This window comes from Bos taurus, chromosome 7 (genome assembly GCF_002263795.3).
Source record: "Bos taurus isolate L1 Dominette 01449 registration number 42190680 breed Hereford chromosome 7, ARS-UCD2.0, whole genome shotgun sequence".
In the NCBI taxonomy this organism is placed as follows: Eukaryota; Metazoa; Chordata; class Mammalia; order Artiodactyla; family Bovidae; genus Bos; species Bos taurus.
In genome coordinates this window covers 71168177-71185855 of record NC_037334.1, presented here as the reverse complement: position 1 = coordinate 71185855, position 17679 = coordinate 71168177, and the positions used below count along the sequence as shown (strand labels likewise).

At 41.5% G+C, this 17679-nt stretch overlaps 1 non-coding gene across 1 annotated transcript; it reads right to left on the bottom strand.

Moving 5' to 3' along the window:
* Positions 1-212: 212 nt before the first annotated feature.
* TRNAC-ACA (transfer RNA cysteine (anticodon ACA)) lies at positions 213-284 on the bottom strand. The gene has a single exon. It is a non-coding gene; the product is annotated as a tRNA-Cys (tRNA).
* Between the last annotated feature and the right edge of the window lie 17395 nt (positions 285-17679).

The following is a 17679-nucleotide window of genomic DNA, read 5'->3' as shown; positions in this document are numbered from 1 at the left end:
TCTTTCTTTTTTCTTTTATTCCTAACTCTCCCACTTCTCTTCCATAAGGTGTGCTATATGTATTTTTAAATTTTTATTTGTACGTGGTGAAGTCGCTCAGTCATGTCCAACTCTTTGCAACCTCATGGACTGTAGCCTACAAGGCTCCTCTGTCCATGGGATTTTCCATGCAGTAGTACTGGAATGGATTGCTATTTCCTTCTCCAGGGGTCTTCCCAACCCAGGGATCGAACCTGGGTCTCCTGCGTTGTAGACAGATGCTTTACCGTCTGAGCCACCAGGGAAGTCCTATATATGTTTAATATATATGTATATATTACTCTTTTTTTCTCAGAGAGGTGAAATGCCTTATATTTTCATTAAAAAATGTAGTGAAACAAATGAAAAATAAAGTGGATTTTTACTTTGATCCTTTGTTAATTTTTCATGGGAGTCATATTGATCTTTGCTCTAGGATTACACATTAAATTAACTGTTTCTTTTCTGTGTGACTATGTGTATGTGTGTATTTTTTTTTTTTCAAAAGGTAGCAAGTCCCAAGCTCTGTATTATAGAGAATAAACTTGTAAGTTTCTCTAGCTTTATTTTTGACTTCAGTGTATTCTGAAGTGGCTAGGAGAAAGTAAATGGGCTTGGAAACAGAACGCCTGGGTAGTGGGGAAAATACTCTATCTTTCCAGGAAAAAAATTTGAGACATATTTCAAATGGCTGGTTCATCTAACTTGTAAGTTACAACTGCTTGCTCATTTCAAACAAGAGGTACTAGCAATGTGCATGCACACACACACACTTGCATACACACACTGCAAGATCTTTCAACAGTCAAATATGTCTTATAACAAATTTTCTCTTGTAAATCTGAACTATTATCAACTTGCAGTTTCTGAAGAGAATTAACTTTCCTTGACAGCCATATTTACATAAACCTAAGGCTGTCCACTCTGGTGTTTTCTGCAGTCAGGAAAAAAGTAGACCTGAGAATGAAGTGACCTGCCATTTGGGCAACACACTAGCTGTTGGAATGTTCTTATCATCTTCCTGGCAATTCACTGAAGAAACATTTCACCCTGGCCACTCCAAAGCACAATTGCTGTCACTCCAGTCTGGTATGTGTGGAAGGATCCAAGTTCACTCCATGTTTGTCTGGAAACATGCCCAATGTTCATTACCAGAGAGCTCAGTCTATTTTGATCTTAACCAAATGAAGGTTCCAGAAGTGTTCATTTTGTGGTGAATCCAAATTTTCCTTGTCATTGACACTTATTCCTTTCAGAGAACCAAAGTGGAGAAAGCTTAGCTGTTCATAAACATAGTATATAAATTAATCATGATTTGGGTCCTGAGGTATTTTTTTCCCAATAGTAAAAATGTCAAAGTAAATGCCATGACACAGCCTGTCTTTCTATAATGAACAGCTGCTTTCCTAAGAAAAAATTGCTCTAACAAAATTCTCCCTATAATAATTTCTATTATTTATTGACTGTTTATTGTCTGCAAGACACTGTATTAAGCCTCACAAGATTATTGCACTAACTCTTCAAAATCCTGAGATAAGCACTGTTCATTTCAGTTCAGTTCAGTTCAGTCGCTCAGTCGTGTCAACTCTTTGTGACCCAATGGACTGCAGCACGTCAGGCTTCCCTGTCCATCACCAACTCCTGGAGGTCAAACTCATGTCCATTGAGTCAGTGATGCCATCCAACCATCTCATCCTCTGTCATCCCCTTCTCTTCCTGCCTTCAATCTTTCCCAACATAAAGGTCTTTTCCAATGAGTCAGTTCTTTGCATCAGGTGGCCAAAGTGCTGGAGTTTCAGCTTCAGCATCAGTCCTTCCAGTGAATATTCAGGACTGATCTCCTTCAGGATGGACTGGTTTTATCTCCTTGCAGTCCAAGGGACTCTCAAGAATCTTCTCCAACACCACAGTCCAAAAGTATCGATTCTTCGGTGCTCAGCTTTCTTTATGGTCCAACTCTCACATCCATACATGACTACTGGAAAAACCATAGCTTTGAGTAGATTACTGTTATTAGCCTCATTTTACAAATGAAGAAACTGAGGACAAGAGCTTAAGTCAGTTTTACACTATTCTTGATGGGACCTGAATTCAAAGTCTAAATCAAAGAAGTCTAATTCATAGGGATTTTTCCTTTCTCTTTTATATTTTACTTATTCATTTTTGGCTGTGTTGGGTCTTTGTTGCTGTGTGCAGACTTTCTCTAACTGTGGCATGCAGGCTTCTCATTGCAGTGACTTCTCCTGTTGTGGAGCTCGAGTTCTAGGTGTGATGGCTTCAGCAGTTACAGCGCACAGGTGTAGTTGCCCTGAGTTTTGTGGAATCTTCCCGGACCAGGAAGTCAAACCTGTGTACCCTGCATTGGCAGGCAGATTCTTAACCACTGGGCCACCAGGAAAGTCCAGGGCTTTTTCATAACTACTATTCTTGACTGCTTCCCCTGCTTCCCGTTTAAAAGAAAAAGACAAAAAAGTTGTAGCAGTAGGAAAAAAGAGATTAGGAATTAAAGAGTTCTTTTACACAGTTTTATCCCTTTGCTGTCCATTGTTAGCATAAAAAGAAATAAATTGTAGCTGGATTCACAACTATGAATGACCAACAAAAGAAAACCCACACTGAGAAACTTAATACCCTCGCCGGTAGCAATGTGCTTCCCTGCCTTGGGAGACCAGCTTTCTCATTCAAGTGGTACCAACTCCCTAGTGGCTATATCAGAGCCCTAATGCTCTGCACAGTTAAAACTGTATGCTTTACTTGATCAATGCCATGCTGTCTAATTTCTGTTATGAAAATTCTAGCTGTGGGAGAAATATCTGTGAATATAAGATAGATCTTCCAGTATGGAGAGATCAGATCTCAGCAAGCCCCATGTTTAAATCTTTCCATGTCTGTTTCCCAGGCTTTATAACATTGGAATAAAGCACTGAGTTCTCTGCATTGACTTTTTAATAGTCTGCCACCAGCAGGGGATTGGGGGCATGTGTCTTGGGAAATATCTATAGCCAGGAAGCCTTTTCTTTGTGTCTCATGCCCCCACCAAAGTCATTAGATGAATACTCAGTGTATGTCAGATTTCTGCTGTGACAATGATGTGCAACAGACATCCCCCACCCCATTGCAATCTCACTGGCTTACAAAAAGTATCTACTTCATGTTTATGGGAATGTAGGTTGCCTGTGGATTGGTTAGGCTAAACTCAAGTCTATGGTTTAAGTTCAAATTTGCTCCATGTGTCTTTATATTCCAGGACTCAGGCTAAGAGAGCAATGGTTACATGGAACTCATTCTTTATGGGCAAAAGATTGAAATGTATGAAAAAATGATTTATTTTCTCAAAGTATCTGCTCAGAACTGGCACATTGTGACTTGACTTCTGGTTAAATTAATTGGTCAAAGCAAGTCACATGGCCCAGTCCAAAGTGAATGGGGTGAGAATATATATTCTGCCTACTCTTGTGACATACATTGGAAAGTATGTGGCAGAAGGCATGGGAATAATAATCCAATCTACCACACTCAGTATTTCCCATGGGAATTTGCTCATATCTCTCATCACATTTTGGTCCTATCATATTTTCTTCCAGCTGTGTTTATATATATGATTCTCTTGGCTTCCATGGTAGCTCAATGGTAAATAATCCATCTGCAATGCAGGAGTTCAGTTCAGTTCAGTCACTCAGTCGTGTCCAACTCTGCAACCTCATGGACTACAGCACGCCAGGCTTCCCTGTTTACCACCAACTTCCAGAGCTTACTCAAACTCATGTGCATCGAAACAATAATGTCATCCAACCATCTCATCCTCTGTCATCCCCTTCTCCTCCTGCCTTCAATCTTCCCTAGCATCAGGGTCTTTTTCAATGAGTCAGTTCTTTGCATCAGGTGGCCAAAGTATTGGACTTTCAGCTTCAGCATCAGTCCTCCCAATGAATATTCAAGACTGATTTCCTTTAGGATTGACTGGTTGGATTTCCTTGCTGTCCAAGGGACTCTCAAGAGTCTTCTCCAACACCACAGTTCAAAAGCATCAATTCTTCGGTGCTCAGCTTTCTTTATAGTACAACTCTCACATCTATACATGACTATGGGAAAAACCATAGCTTTGACTAGACAGACCTTTGTTGCCAAAGTAATGCCTCTGCTTTCTAATATGCTGTCTAGGTTGGTCATAGCTTTTCTTTGAAGGAGCAAGTGTATTTTAATGTCATGGTTGCAGTCACCATCTGCAGTGATTTTGGAACCCAAGAAAATAAAGTTTCTCACTGTTTCCATTGTTTCCCCATCTATTTGCCATGAAGTGATGGGACTGGATGCCATGATCTTAGTTTTCTGAATGTTGAGTTTTAAGCCAGCTTTTTCACTCTCCTCTTTCACTTTCATCAAGAGCCTCTTTAGTTCTTCTTCACTTTCTGCCATAAGGGTAGTGTCATCTGCATACCTGAGGTTATTGATATTCCTCCTGGCAATCTTGATTCCAGCTTGTGCTTCATCCAGCCTGACATTTTGCATGATGTACTCTGCATAGAAGTCAAATAAGCAGGGTGACAATATATAGCCTTGACGTACTCCTTTCCCGATTTGGAACCAGTCTGTAATTCCATGTCCAGTTTTAACTGTTGCTTCTTGACCTGCATATAGTTTTCTCAGGAGGCAGGTCAGGTGGTCTGGTATTTCCATCTCTTTTAGAATTTTCCACAGTTTTTTTGTGACCCACACAGTCAAAGACTTTGGCATAGTCAATAAAGCAGAAATAGATGTTTTTCTGGAATTCTCTTGCTTTTCTGATGATCCAATGGATGTTGGCAATTTGATCTCTGGCTCCTCTGCCTTTCTTAAATCCAGCTTGAACATCTGGAAGTTCATAGTTCACATACTGCTGAAGCCTGGCTTGGAGATTGTGAGCATTACTTTACTAGCATGTGAGATGAGTGCAACTGTGTGGTAGTTTGAGCATTCTTTGGCATTGCCTTTGTTTGGGATTGAAATGAAAACTGAAAACTTTTCCAGTCCTGTGGCCACTGCTGAGTTTTCCAAATTTGCTGGCATATTGAATGCAGCACTTTCACAGCATCATCTTTTAGGATTTGAAATAGCTCACCTGGAATTCCATCACCTCCACTAGCTTTGTTCATAGTGATGCTTCCTAAGGCCCACTTGACTTTGCATTCCAGGATGTCTGGCTCTAGGTGAGTGATCATACCATCATGAAGATCTCTTTTGTATAGTTTTTCTGTGTATTCTTGCCACTTCTTAATATTTTTGCTTCTGTTAGGTCCATATGATTTCTGCAGGAAATGCAGGTTCAATCCAGGGAAGATCTCCTGGAGAAGGAAACTGCAACCCATTCCAGTAATCTTGCCTGGGAAATCCCAGGAAAAGAGGAGCCTGGCTGGCTAGGCTATGGGGTTGCAAGAGTCCAACATGACTTAGCAACTAAACCACCTACTGACTGGTTCAAAATTATGAAATACATAAATTATTTAATTCTCAAAATAGGATTAAACCAGCATCACCTACAGCAAAGTGGGTAATCACTAGTATAAAAATAATTATATATAGAAATCTTATTTTTAAATGCTCCAATTTTGGATTGTTTCACTCATTCATTATTTATTTATTGAATGTTAATTATGTGCCAGGTACAAGCGTGCAAAATTGAATAAGACAGACACAATTACTGCCATCACCAAACTCCTGGGCAAGAAAGACTAATAGAAAGTTATTACACTGAATGAAAAATGGCAAGGCTGTGGAAGTGTAGGAGCACCTATGGAGAAGGCAATGGCAGCCCACTCCAGTACTCTTGCCTGGAGAATCCCATGGACGGAGGAGCCTGGTAGGCTGCAGTCCATGGGGTTGTTAAGAGTTGGACACGACTTAGCGACTTCACTTTCACTTTTCACTTTCATATATTGGAGAATTCTTGCCTGGAGAATCCCAGGGACAGAGGAGCCTAGTGGGCTGCCGTCTATGGGGTCGCAGAGAGTCAGACATGACTGAAGTGACTTAGCAGGAGCACCTAATCAGTCTCAGGAGGCCAGCAAAGGCTTCCTGGACACCATGACTTTTAAGCTGAGATCTAAATGATAAGTAGGAAGGGAAAGGGAGATGGAGAATTAACATTCAAAAATGAGGCAACACTATAGAATGTGAGCTAGAAAATTAAGGATAAAACATAGGTTTCAGGTTTGGGCAGCTGGGTGGATGGTGATACAATCAATATTTAGTAAGAGGAAGTATAGGAGAAAAAGTATATCTGTTGGACAGGGTGGTGGGATGGGAATTGGGGTTTATTTTTAGATATTGACAGATTAGAGGGAACTTGGCTTCTCTAAAAATGACACCCAGGCAGTAACTGGGTCTGAGAGTCTAAATTTCAGAGAAGAGATAAGAGCTAATAAATTTGTGATTCATGTGTATATATGTGTCTGATATAATAAAAAGTATATCTGGTCTTTGTTCCCAGTTCCTGACACAAAGGGATAAATTGGAAGATTGGGATTGACATATACACACTACTATATATGAAACAGATAACTAATAATAAGGACCTACTCTACAGCACAGAGAACTCTACTCAGTATTCTGTGATGACTTACAACAGAAATCGAATTTAAAAGAGTGGGTATATGTATAACTGACTCACTCTGATGTATAGCAAAAACACAGTATTGTAAATCAACTATAATCCAATAAAAATTAATTCTAAAAAAACCCTTGGAATTAACTGAGTGACAGGAATGTCTTTGTTATGCTAATGAAATGACTCTTAGTGACATAGTGTTAGTCGCTCAGTGGCATCTGACTCTTTGTGACCCCATGGACTGTAGCCAGGCAGGCTTCTCTGTCCATAGGATTCTCTAGGCAAGGATACTAGAGTGGGTTGCCATTTCCTACTCCAGAGGATTTTCCCAACCTAGGGACTGAACTTGTGTCTCACATCTCCTGCATTGGCAGGTGAGTTCTTTACCACTAGCACCACCTGGGAAATCTAGGGGAGTTTCCTGATTGGTGAACACATTGCTATGATGGGGAGATTGATGTACCTGGAATTCTTTGCGGAGGGGACATAGAAGCTATGTCCCTACCCCCTCCTCAGATCTTGCCCTATGCATCTCTTGGCTATTCTTGAGTTATATGCTTAATAATAAAACTATATCATAAGTACAGCACTTTCAGTGGGTAATGTGATTTGTTTCAGTTAACTATTGAATACGAGGGATCATGGGAATCCCTAAATTTATAGCTGTTCTGAAGTGTGGGTGGTCCCTGAGACTTAAGGTTGGTGTCTAAAGTGGAGGCAATCTGTCAATGACTTTGCCTTTAACTTATGGGGTCTGCACTAAGTCTAAGTAATTAGGGTCAGAATTGAAATAAATTGCAGAACACCTAGCTGGTGTCAGAGAATTGGTGTCTGAACATTGTGGAAACTGATGTGTTTCTCCACAGAGAATATATAGAAAAGGTCATTTAGGGCAGAACCTCAAGAAATATGGGCATTTAATGCAATGTTCCCCATGGGGTCACAAAGTGTCCAACACAACTGGGTGACTAAACAACAAGATGGGGAGGAAGGAGCTCAGGACACAAGTGGAGAGGTTTGCCTTAAATGAGAGAGGTGTGGTTTCCACTGGAATAGGTGGAAAGCCAGACCATCTTACCCGTCTCCTGAGAAATCTGTATGTGGATCAAGAAGCAACAGTTAGAACTGGACATGGAACTGTAAGGGGAAACACACTGACTGAAACTGCCCACCCTGGCCAGGCACCGTAGTAACCATTTGCCTGAGCTATCTTATGAGAGGAGGTCCTAGCAAGGAATACAGGAACTAACAAGCTACCACCGACCAGAAAGTTGGGGAAAGGTCAAAAGGAGACACCATGTGCCCTACCACCTCCCAGAATCCTCCTCACTGGCATCCATTTTGGCTGAGCAATGTGTAAGCCACCAGGAAGGACCCTGAGTCAGAATAACTGGCCAAAGAAAACCTGGAAATTAATCTCATCACCATAAAGCCTGAGACTGTGAGCCACATGGCAGAGCAGTTCTCCTGGGTTCATTTACCCTACTGCTCTCTGCCTGGGTGCACCTTCCCAATAAAGTCTCTTGCTTTGTCAGCTCATATTCTGCTTTGGACAATTCATTCTGAGTGTTAGACAAGAGCCCACTCTCAGGCCCTGGAAGGGGTTTCTATTCCTGCAACAGTACAATGGATTGGTTCCAAATTGGGAAAGAGTACAACAAGGCTGTTTACTGTCATCCTGCTTACTTAACTTCTATGCAGAGTACATCATGAAAAATGCCAAGCTGGATGAATCACTGGAATCAAGATTACCAAGAAAAATATCAACAACCTTGGATATGCAGATGATACCACCATAATGACAGAAAATGAAGAGGAATTAAAAAGAGGGTGAAAGAGGAGAGTGAAAAAGCTGGCTTAAAACTCAGCATTCAGAAAACTAAGATCACGGCATCTGGTCCCATCACTTCATGGCAAATAGATGGGGGAATAATGGAAACAGTAACAGATTTTCTTTTCTTGGACTCCAAAATCACCATGGACAGTGACTGCAGCCGTGAGATTAAAAGATGCTCGCTCCTTGGAATAAAAGCTATGACAAACCTAGACAGCATACTAAAAAGCAGAGACATCACTTTGTCAACAAAGGTCCATCTAGACAAAGCTATGGTTTTTCCAATAGTCATGTATGGATGTGAGAGTTGGACTATAAAGAAGGCTGAGCACTGAAGAACTAATACTTTCCAATTGTGGTGCTGGAGTAGACTCTTGAGAGTCCCTTGGACAGCAAGAAGATCAAACCAGTCAATTCTAAAGGAAATCAACCCTGAATATTCATTGGAAGGACTGATGCTGAAGCTGAAGCTCCAATACTTTGGCCACCTGAGGCAAAGAGCATTGGAAAAGCACTGGACTCATTGGAAAAGACCCTGATGCTGGGGAAGATTGAAGGCAAAAGCAGAAGGGTGTAGCAGAGGATGAGATGGTTAAGTAGCATCACCGACTCAGTGGACATGAATCTGAGCAAGCTCCAGGAGATAATGGAAGATGGAGGAGCCTGGGATGCTGCAGTCCATGTGGTTTCAAACAGTTGGACACAACTTAGAGATTGAACAATAATAGGTACTAGCATGCTGACCCTTTCTATGGTTTCAAGAAACTTGAAACTTGACCCATTCAAGTTTCAAAACTAATTCTTTCTCCACTAAAAAAAAAAAAAAAAAAAAGCTACCCACTGGCCTCCAGTCTCTACTGACCTTATCCCAGCTAATTCCACTCTCTCTCTAGTCTTTTATCTGTTTGAGGCCTGGTGCCCTTCAATCTAATCCCTCTAATTAGCAAAATAGCTCTACTCATTTGAATTACTTAAGCAGAATTTACCTAGAAAGTCCCGAAGGTGATATTCAAATCACATGGACCATCTGGATATCCCAAAACTGAGATTATCAAACTATATATGAATTAAACCTTGAGATCCCAGAACTGAAATTATATAACTATAAGCTAATTAAATTTCATCTGCTTTGTGGTGCCATTGAGGAAATCCTGCTTCCCAAAGTAAAATAAAAAACAAGATCTACACAGTATGCTGTCACCAGAAGTAGTTCAAGGATCTTCTTCTATAGCCTGTCTCATCCATCCCCCCCCCCCCCACTTCAAATTCTTCAAGTACTCCAAGACCACATAGTGCTTGATAAGCAATGTTTAACAACAGTTATCCTCCAGACTTTTTAAACTTCTTCACCAAAGTTTTATGGAACACAGTAGTCTATGAACTTCTATTGGAAAAAGGGAACTGGCACCTCATGCCAAAAAGCCTGAATTTCTTCACTTTATGAATTGTACTTTTATTTTAAAAGTCATACACATTTTGTATTATCCTTTATATCTGTGTTATATGTTTGTTACAGGGAAGAACAAAATCTGACTACATATTGGATTTGGTTTTTTAACTTTAACCTTTGTTTCTTGTTGCTTTTGTTCACTAAAAGGATACTGTCTTTACATAATGGTCTGCCTCAAGAAACCCTGCCCCTCTGCCTGAATGTTAAACCAAAGTGCCTTTGTTCAGAGAAACATTCTGACCTGGCCCACCTGGGAATGGCTGCAAGAAAAAAGAAATTAACACATACCCAACCAAGGCTGGTCATTCCAGGAGATATATGCAAGAATAAGGGCATTTTTACTTTACTTCCTCACCTTTTTCCCCTCTATGTTCTGTAAAAGACATTGGCATCCAGATCCTGATAAGATGGTTATTTTGAGACACTAGTCTGCCATCTTCTCAGTCTGGTGGCTTTCCAAATAAACCCTTTATTCCTTGCCTCAACCCCTTGCCTGCCAACTTATTGCCCTGTCATGCAGTGAACAGAAGGAGCTTAGACTCGATAACATGTTGGTTTTAATGGACTCTCCCAACACCCAATTTTGAGTAAAACTGAGGCAGCAGGAAAAAGGATCGTCTTTAATTCAAGCTCCTTCTACCCCAGGATCCCAACTTGAGAACGCCAGCACTGTGTGTGGTGTCATCCTTGATTATACAAGCATCCACTTCGGATGCTTCCTCCAAATAATCAATGACACATCAACTGCATGCTTTTATCACCAATGTTTCTACATGTAAATCTTAACCCACTCACTCAATTGTAAGATCCTGTGAGCAGATGCACTGGATACTATGTTTACTCTTTGTTACAGACTGAATGTGCCCTCCCAAATTCATATGCTGAAACCCTAATTCCCAGTGTGGTATATTTGGAGGTGGAGACTTTGGGAGATAATTAGAGTTAGATGAGGTTATGAGGGTGGGGCCCTCATGACAGGATTAGTGACTGTATAGGAAGAGATACCCCACCAGAGAGACCACCTGCTTCCCTTGTAGCTCAGTCAGTAAAGAGTCTGTGTGCAATGCAGGAGAACGGGTTCAGTCCCTGAGTCAGGAAGTACCCTGGAGAAGGAAATGGCAATTACCAACTCCAGTATTCTTGCCTGGAGAATTCCACAGACACAGGAGCCTGGTGTGCTACAGTCCATGGGGTCAAAAAGAGTTGGATATGACTGAGTAACTAGCACCCACTCACCATCAGAGAACTAGTGCTCTCTCTCACTCTCCTCCTTGGCTCTCACACAACAAAAAAGTCATGTTAGGACACAGAGAGACAAGGTGGCTATATGCAATTAAGTAAGAAAGCTCTAAGTTCAGTTGCTCAGTCGTGTCTGACTCTTTGCAACCCCATGGACCGCATCATGACAGGCCTCCCTGTCCATCACCAACTTCTGGAGTTTACTCAAACTCATGTCCATTGACTCAACGATGCCATCCAACCATCTCATCCTCTGTCATCCCCTTCTCCTCCTGCTCTCAATCTTTCCCACATCAGGGTCTTTTCCAGTGAGTCAGCTCTTTGCATTAGATAGCCAGAGTACTGGAGTTTCAGCTTCAACATCACTCCTTAAAATGAACACTTAGGACTGATCTCCTTGCAGTCCAAGGGACTCTCAAGAGTCTTCTCCAACACCACAGTTCAAAAGCATCAATTCTTTGGCACTCAGCTTCCTTTATAGTCCAACTCTCACATCCATACATGACTACTGGAAAAACCATAAACTTGACTGCTGCTGCTGCTAAGTCGCTTCAGTCGTGTCCAACTCTGTGTGACCCCATAGACGGCAGCCCAATGGGCTCCCCGGTTCCTGGGATTCTCCAGGCAAGAATACTAGAGTGGGTTGCCATTTCCTTCTCCAATGCATGAAAGTGAAAAGTGAAAGTGAAGTCGCTCAGTCGTGTCCGACTCTCAGTGACCCCATGGACTGCAGCCTACCAGGCTCCTCCATCCATGGGATTTTCCAGGCAAGAGTACTGGAGTGGGGTGCCATTGCCTTCTCAGTAACTTTGACTAGATGGGCCTTTGTTGGCAAAGTAATGTCTCTGCTATTTAATATGCTGTCTAGGTTGGTCATAACTTTCCTTCCAAGCAGTAAGTGTCTTTTAATTTCATGGCAGCAGCCACCATCTGCAGTGATTTGGGAGCCCTAAAAAATAAAGTCTCTCACTGTTTCCATTGTTTCCCCATCTATTTGCCATGAAGTGATGGGAACAGATGCCACGATCTTAGTTTTCTGAATGTTGAGTTTTAAGCCAACTTTTTCACTCTCCTCTTTCACTTTCATCAAGAGGTTCTTTAGTTCTTCTTCACTTTCTGCATAAGGGTGGTATCATCTGCATATCTGAGGTTATTGATATTTTTCCTGGAAATCTTCCTTCCAGCTTGTTCTTCTTCTAGCCCAGCATTTCTCATGATGTAGTCTGCATAGAAGTTAAATAAGCAGGGTGACAATATACAGCCTTGACGTACTCCTTTCCTGATTTGGAACCAGTCTGTAATTCCATGTCCAGTTCTAAATGTTGCTTCCAGACCTGCATACATATTTCTCAGGAGGCAGGTCAGGTAGTCTGGTATGTGCATCTCGTTCAGAATTTTCCACAGTTTATTGGGATCCACACAGTCAAAGGCTTTGGCATAGTCAATAAAGCAGAAATAGATGTTTTCTGGAATTCTCTTGCTTTTCCAATGATCCAATGGATGTTGGCAATTTGACCTCTGGTTCTTCTGCATTTTTTAAATCCAGCTTGAACATCTGGAAGTTCATGGTTCACATACTGCTGTAGCCTGGCTTGGAGAATTTTGAGCATTACTTTACTAGCATGTGAGATGGGTGCAATTGTGCAGTAGTTTGAGCATTCTTTGGCATTGCCTTTGTTTGGGATTGAAATGAAAACTGACCTTTTCCAGTCCTGTGGCCACTGCTGAGTTTTCCAAATTTGCTGGCATATTGAATGCAGCACTTTCACAGCATCATCTTTTAGAATTTGAAATAGCTCACCTGGAATTCCATCACCTCCACTAGCTTTGTTCATAGTGATGCTTCCTAAGGCCCACTTGACTTTGCCTCCCAAGATGTCTGGCTCTGGGTGAGTGATCACACCATCGTGATTATCTGGGTCATGAAGATTTTTTTTTGTATAGTTCTTCTGTGTATTCTTGCCACCTCTTCTTAATATCTTCTGCTTCTCTTAGGTCCCTACCATTTCTGTCCTTTATTGAGCCCATCTTTGTATGAAATGTTCCCTTGGTATCTCCAATTTTCTTGAAGAGATCTCTAGTCTTTTCCATTCTATTGTTTTCCTCTATTTCTTTGCATTGATCACTGAGGAAGGCTCTTATCTCTCCTTGCTATTCTTTGGAACTCTGCATTCAAATGGGTATATCTTTTCTTTTCTCCTTTGCTTGTTGCTTCTGTTCTTTTCACAGCTATTTGTAAGGCCTTCTCAGACAGCCATTTTGCTTTTTTGCATTTCTTTTCCGTGGGGATGGTCTTGATCCCTGTCTCCTGTACAATGTCATGAACCTCCATCCATAGTTCATCAGGCACTCTATCAGATCTAGTCCCTTAAATCTATTTGTCACTTCCACTGTATAATCATAAGGGATTTGATTTAGGTCATACCCAAATGGTCTACTGGTTTTCCCCAGTTTCTTCAATTTTCTTCAATTTAAGTCTGAATTTGGCAAGTGCAATGCTGGCATGGTAAGCAGCAGCTGCACCGTGCTGGAGCAGCGGGCGGCCTAGCAGAGATACCCCACATCCAAGGCAAGGTGCAGCAGCTGTGCTTTGCTGGAGCAGGCATGAAGAGATACCCCAAGTCCAAGGTAATAGAAACCCCAGTGAGATGGTAGGTGCTGAGAGAGGGCATCAGAGGGAAGACAGACTGAAACCACAATCACAAATAACTATCCAATCTGATCACATGGGCCACAGCTTTGTCTAACTCAATGAAACTAAGCCATGCCATGTAGGGCTGCCCAAGACAATGGGTCATGGCGGAGAGATCTGAGAAAATGTTGTCCACTGGAGAAGAGAATGGCAAACCACTTCAGTATTCTTGCCTTGAGAACCCCATGAACAGTATGAAAAGGCAAAATGATAGGACACTGAAAGAGGAACCCCCCCCCCCCCCAGGTCGGTAGGTGCCCAATATGCTACTGGAGATCAGTGGAGAAACAACTCCAGAAAGAATGAAGGGATGGAGCCAAAGCAAAAACAATACCCAGTTGTGGATGGGACTGGTGATAGAAGCAAGGTCCAATGCTGTAAAGAGCAACATTGCATACGAACCTAGAATGTTAGGTCCATGAATCAAGGCAAATTGGAAGTGGTCAAACAGGAGATGGCAAGAGTGAATGTCGACATTCTAAGAATCAGCGAACTAAATTGGACTGGAATGGGTGAATTTAACTCAGATGACCATTATATCTACTACTGTGGGCAGGAATACCTTAGAAGAAATGGAGTAGCCATCATAGTCAACAAAAGAATCTGAAATGCAGTACTTGGATGCAATCTCAAAAATGACAGAATGATCTCTGTTCGTTTCCAAGGCAAACCATTCAATATCACAGTAATCCAAGTCTATGCCCTGACCAGTAACACTGAAGAAGCTGAAGTTGAAAGGTTCTATGAAGACCTACAAGACCTTTTAGAACTAACACCCCAAAAAGATGTCCTTTTCATTATAGGGGACTGGAATGCAAATATAGGAAGTCAAGAAACACCTGATCAGATCAGATCAGATCAGTCACTCAGTCATGTCGAACTCTTTGCAACCCCATGAATCGCAGCACACCAGGCCTCCCTGTCTATCACCAACTACTGGAGTTCACTCAGACTCACTTCCATCAAGTCAGTGATGCCATCCAGCCATCTCTTCTGTCATCCCCTTTTCCTTCTGCCCCCAATCCCTCCAGCATCAGAGTTTTTTCCAATGAGTCAACTCTTCCACTGAGGTGGCCAAAGTACTGGAGTTTCATCTTTAGCATCATTCCTTCCAAAGAAAACCCAGGGCTGATCTCCTTCAGAACGGACTGGTTGGATCTCCTTGCAGTCCAAGGGACTCTCAAGAGTCTTCTCCAACACCACAGTTTAAAAGCATCAATTCTTCGGTGCTCAGCTTTCTTCACAGTCCAACTCTCACATCCATACATGACCACTGGAAAAACCATAGCCTTGACTAAATGGACTTTTGTTAGCAAAGTAATGTCTCTGCTTTTCAATATGCTATCTAGGTTGGTCACAACTTTCCTTCCAAGGAGTAGGCGTCTTTTAATTTCATGGCTGCAGTCACCATCTGCAATGATTTTGGAGCCCAAACAAATAAAGTCTGACACTGTTTCCACTGTTTCCCCATCTATTTCCCATGAAGTGATGGGACCAGATGCCATGATCTTCGTTTTCTGAATGTTGAGCTTTAAGCCAACTTTTTCACTCTCCTCTTTCACTCTTCATCAAGAGGTTTTTTAGTTCCTCTTCACTTTCTGCCATAAGAATGGTGTCATCTGCATATCTGAGGTTATTGATATTTCTCCCAGCAATCTTGATTCCAGCTTGTGCTTCTTCCAGCCCAGCATTTCTCATGATGTACTATGCATATAAGTTAAATAAGCAGGGTAACAATATACAGACTTGACGTACTCCTTTTCCTATTTGGAACCAGTCTGTTGTTCCATATCCAGTTCTCACTGTTGCTTCCTGACATGCATTTACATTTCTCAAGAGGTAGGTCAGGTGGTCTGGTATTCCCATCTTTTTCAGAATTTTCCACAGTTTATTGTGATCCACACAGTCAAAGGCTTTGGCATAGTCAATAAAGCAGAAATAGATGTTTTTCTGGAACTCTCTTGCTTTTTCGATGATCCAGCGGATGTTGGCAATTTGATTTCTGGTTCCTCTGCCTTTTCTAAATCCAGCTTGAACATCTGGAAGTTCACAGTTCACGTATTGCTGAAGCCTGGCTTGGAGAATTTTGAGCATTACTTTACTAGCATGTGAGATGAGTGCAACTGTGTGGTAGTTTGAGCATTTTTTGGCATTGCCTTTGTTTGGGATTGGAATGAAAACTGAAAACTTTTCCAGTCCTGTGGCCACTGCTGAGTTTTCCAAATTTGCTGGCATATTGAATGCAGCACTTTCACAGCATCATCTTTCAGGATTTGAAATAGCTCAACTGGAATTCCATCACCTTTACTAGCTTTGTTCATAGTGATGCTTTATATGGCCCACTTGACTTCACATTCCAGGATGTCTGGCTCTAGGTGAGTGATCATATCATCGTGATTATCTTGATCATAAAGATCTTTTTTGTACAGCTCTTCTGTGTATTCTTGCTACCTCTTCTTAATATCTTCTGCTTCTGTTAGGTCCATATCATTTCTGTCCTTCATTGAGCCCATCTTTTCATGAAATGTTCCCTTGGGATCTCTAATTTTTTTGAAGAGATTTCTAGTCTTTCCCATTCTGTTGTTTTCCTCTATTTCTTTGCACTGATCACTAAGGAAGGCTTTCTTATCTCTTCTTGCTATTCTTTGGAACTCTGCATTCTGATGCTTATATCTTTCCTTTTCTGCTTTGCTTTTCTCTTCTCTTCTTTTCACAACTATTTGTAAGGCCTCCTCAGACAGCCATTTTGCTTTTTTGCATTTCTTTTTCATGGGGATGGTCTTGATCCCTGTCTCCTGTAAAATGTCACGAACCTTAGTCCATAGTTCATCAGGCAGTCTATCTATCAGATCTAGTCCCTTAAATCTATTTCTCACTTCCACTGTATAATCATAAGGGATTTGATTTAGGTCATACCTGAATGGTTTAGTGGTTTTCCCTACTTTCTTCAATTTAATTATGAATTTGGCAATAAGGAGCTCATGATCTGAGCCACAGTTAGCTCCCGGTCTTGTTTTTGCTGACTATCTAGAGCTTCTCCGTCTTTGGCTGCAAAGAAAATAATCAATCTGTTGGTATCGACCATCTGGTGATGTCCATGTGTAGAGTCTTCTCTTGTGTTGTTGGAAGAGGATATTTGCTATGACTAGTGCATTCTCTTGGCAAAACTCTATTAGCCCTTGCCCTGCTTCATTCCGTATTCCAAGGCCAAATTTGCCTGTTACCCCAGGTGTTTCTTGACTTCCTACTTTTGCATTCCAGTCCCCTATAATGAAAAGGACATCTTTTTGGGGTGCTAGTTCTAAAAGGTCTTGTAGGTTTTCATAGAACCTTTCAACTTCAGCTTCTTCAGCGTTACTGGTCAGGGCATAGACTTGGATTACTGTGATATTGAATGGTTTGCCTTGGAAACGAACAGAGATCATTCTGTCATTTTTGAGATTGCATCCAAGTACTGCATTTCAGATTCTTTTGTCGACTATGATGGCTACTCCATTTCTTCTAAGGTATTCCTGCCCACAGTAGTAGATATAATGGTCATCTGAGTTAAATTCACCCATTCCAGTCCAATTTAGTTCGCTGATTCTTAGAATGTCGACATTCACTCTTGCCATCTCCTGTTTGACCACTTCCAATTTGCCTTGATTCATGGACCTAACATTCCAGGTTCCTATGCAATGTTGCTCTTTACAGCATTGGACCTTGCTTCTATCACCAGTCCCATCCACAACTGGGTATTGTTTTTGCTTTGGCTCCATCCCTTCATTCTTCCTGGAGTTGTTTCTCCACTGATCTCCAGTAGCATATTGGGCACCTACTGACCTGAGGAGTTCATCTTTCAGTATCCTATCATTTTGCCTTTT